At 42.0% G+C, this 3,468-nt stretch overlaps 1 protein-coding gene across 1 annotated transcript in view; it reads left to right on the forward strand.

Annotated features, from left to right (window-relative positions):
* The window catches only part of Ltf (lactotransferrin), a 27,300-nt gene that overhangs the window by 16,224 nt on the left and 7,608 nt on the right, over positions 1 to 3,468 (forward strand). The gene's annotated exons all lie outside the window — the stretch shown is intronic.

Consider the following 3,468-nt stretch of genomic DNA (forward strand, 5'->3'; position numbering starts at 1 on the left):
TTTTTTTTTTAAAGAAAGGACAAGGAGAAAGCCCTCTTACAGTGTTATTTTCCAATAGTAATATTAAAAATTAGCTTTCAGATTTTGTTCATTTTAAGTGCTGCATGGGTCAGAACTACTGTGCAGCTCACATGTACTGGGGTGTTGTTCTCACAGCTCTGCGTAGTGTGTGGTGTGGATGTGGAGGCTCCTTCCCCATCCCTTATTTCTTTGCCAAGAGTATGCTTTACCACTAGATGGTGACACAGGTCCTCAGATGACAACGGTCAAACTGGACTTTGAGCCTTTAAATATAAATGTGTCATTTTGCTCCCAGGAAACAATGAGATTTTTACTATATGTGGGTGATTTGTAAGCTTTCATTTTTTTTAAAGAAAGATTTACTTATTTTTACGTGCCTTAGTATTTTGCCTGCTTGTGTCTCTATGTGAATGTTGGATCTTCTGGAACTGGAGTTACAGACAGTTGTGAGCTGCTATGTGGTTGCTGGGAATTGAGCCTGGGTTCTCTGGAAGAGCAGACAGTACCCTTAACCCCCGAGCCATATCTCCAGCCAAACACTGATTTTTTTTTAAGTATACGAAAAAAATGTCCTCAAAGATTCACAAATAGAAAGCTACAGTAAGATTGCACTTAGAGATACTAAGTAGATAAGTTTGATGCGAACCCAAGGGCGTCCTGTGACCCATTTTCCTCGGACTTGCAGCACGATATTGATATCATTTCTCTGAAAATACCTGTGCATCGGTGCTCCTGTTTATGCTAAAAGACACTGCTTTGTCTTCTTCCCAGTTAAATCCAGAATCTAGACTGGGGATATATAACAAAATAATCCAAAGCTAGAGCCAGGAGTCTTGTTTTCTCTTACATCTATCTAAGATTCATTTAGGCTAGCAAAGGGCAGGTTGGGTTTCATCACGGCGTCTTCAGACACACGTGGTGTTGTATTTTGTTCCCATTTGTTCCCCTGCACTCTGGCCAATTGCTCCTCTTTCTTCCCTAGCTCGTTTCATCTTTGCTTCCCTACTACATGTGTTACTCTACTCTCTCTCTTTCCCAGCTTCTCTAAGATCTCTCCCTTCCAGGGATGGGGAGATGGCTCAGCAGTTAAGAGTCCTGACTGCTCTTGCAGAGGACCTAGGCTTGATTCTTAGCATCCACAGGGTGGCTCACAGTCTTCTCTGGCCTTGACAGGGCACCAGGCAGTCATGTGGCACACAGACATTAAAGCAAACAATCATACACATAAAATAAAAATAAATGTCTTTTTTTTAAAAAAAATAATCTCTTTCTTCTCATGGTCGTTATTCTGGTTACACACACACACACACACACACACACACACACACACTTTTACATTCAGGTTCCATATCTGAGAGAAAACATGTACTATTTGTCTTTCTGAGTCTGGTTTATTAACACGATAATCTCCAGTTTCATCCGCAAACATAATGATTTCCTTTTTCTTTAAGCTTCCACTGTGAATATGTAGCACGTTTTCTTTACCCTTCATCTGTTGGTTGTCATCTTGGCTGCTTCCGTTTCGTAGCTATTGAATAGAGCATCTATAATCATGGCTATGCAAATATCTCTGTCCTTTGTGTATATACTCAGGTGGGTGCAGCTGGGCCAGATGACAGCTTTAGTTTCAGGGTTGTAAAGAACGTCCGTAGTGGCTGCACAGGTTTTATGCCTGCATTCGTAACCAGCCTACAAATACTACTGGTTCTTAACGTGTAGCTTTCAAGTATTTTTTTTTATGACTTCCTGCTATGGTATAAAACCTTGCCTCTCCCACCCACTGCCTCCTGTCTGTCCTTCTACTGCCTCAGCCCCAAACTTTGCCTGTCTTGACACCTGGATTTGTCTTATCGATGTTTGTATTGCTTTGACTACTCCAGCACTGTTTTCATATTTAATATGTGGCGCGAGGGTGTATGTCCCTCGCCAGGCACGGAGGTACCTAGGAGTTGATCTCACATCACCAGACTTTTGAGGCCAGAGCTTTTTATCCACTGAGCCATTTCCTCAGCCCATGTTTTTATCCCAAATGCTCTGAAATTTTATTTCTCTATGCAAATCCTCTCTATTTTATTAGATTGGGCAGTTGGTGGGCATTTCACTAAATTATTCGGTCTTGGAAAATAATTATTTTGTTGACAATGTCTATTCTCTTTTCTCTAACTTCTCTTGAAGCCTTGTTTTTTAAGCCACGGACTCTGCGGATCACCATCTGATCTCCTACAGTTCCTTAGCTAGTCTTTTACTTCCAGTTTTGGCAAAATTTGCTTGGTTTTATATTTTAATCTTATCTTAAAGCATGTTTGTGGCGAGGGCTATTCATTTCTTTTTAAATGCATTTATTTATTTTATATGTATTTTGCCTACAAGTATGTCTGCATACTACCTATATGTCTGGTGCCCTCAGAGTCAAAAAAAGGGAGTCAGATCCCCTGGAACTGGGATTATGGACTATTATGAGCTGCCATGTAGATGCTGGGACTAGAACCCGGGTCCTCTGCAAGAGCAGCCGATGCTTTTAGCCACTGAGTCATCTCTCCAGCCCCTAATTTTTTTTTAAATTTTTTAAAAAAATTTTGGTTTCTTGGACAGGATTTCTCTCTGCCACCGTCCTGGCTGTCCGGGAACTCTCTTTTGTAGACTAGGCTGGCCTTGAACTCACTGAGATATGCCTATCTCTAGACCCCATTTTTTACTTCCTTTGTGTATCTCTTTGTATTACAACTATTTCTGTTTCGAAACTTCCTTTGTTTGCTTCATGAATGTTTCATTTCTTGATATCTTTAATGATATTAAGTAAGTGTAGTTTGTAAAAAAAAAAAATCCCCTCCCTTATACTGTCTCTGAATCTTGGGGGTATTCTTTTGGTATAACCTTCTATGTTCTCCCTTCAAACATCTGATGGCTTCAGCCTGTTTCCCCACATTTGAGAGTAGGGGGGGGGTGGGCGATTCTTAGCTCTCTGCCAGTCTTCCAGTCTTAGTGGCACTGGGCCTCTTGGTAGGGCTCCTGGTTTGAGCATCAGAGTCTACGGATATTTTCTTGACTTCATCCGATTCTCCTGCTGCTTGGGAAGGATAGTCCTAATATCAGCCTGGGGGAGCACAAGCACTGACTTCATCTTCTAGCACATAGACTTTTCAGTTTGTTTGTTTTTTTATGCATGGTGATAGGGAATGTTGAGATAAAGGTCTTACTCTGTAGCACAGGCTTTCTTCAAACTCACTTCCGTCTTATTGCCTCAGCTTCCAGAGTGCTGGGATAACAGCCATGAGGCATGAGCCGCTTGCCCAGCTCACCTTCTGCTTCTGCCTTCCCCTGGGTTTGTTGCCCTACTCTGCAGTGTTGTCAAGGTTCAGCCTTCCTAATGGGACTGCTGCCTGAGGGCTCCTGTGTGAAGTTTTACCCAGTCACCCTGTTCTCAGCTGCTTTACCAGACGTGAGGGC

The sequence above is a fragment of the Microtus ochrogaster genome, chromosome 5, assembly GCF_000317375.1.
Source record: "Microtus ochrogaster isolate Prairie Vole_2 chromosome 5, MicOch1.0, whole genome shotgun sequence".
Classification (NCBI taxonomy): domain Eukaryota; kingdom Metazoa; phylum Chordata; class Mammalia; order Rodentia; family Cricetidae; genus Microtus; species Microtus ochrogaster.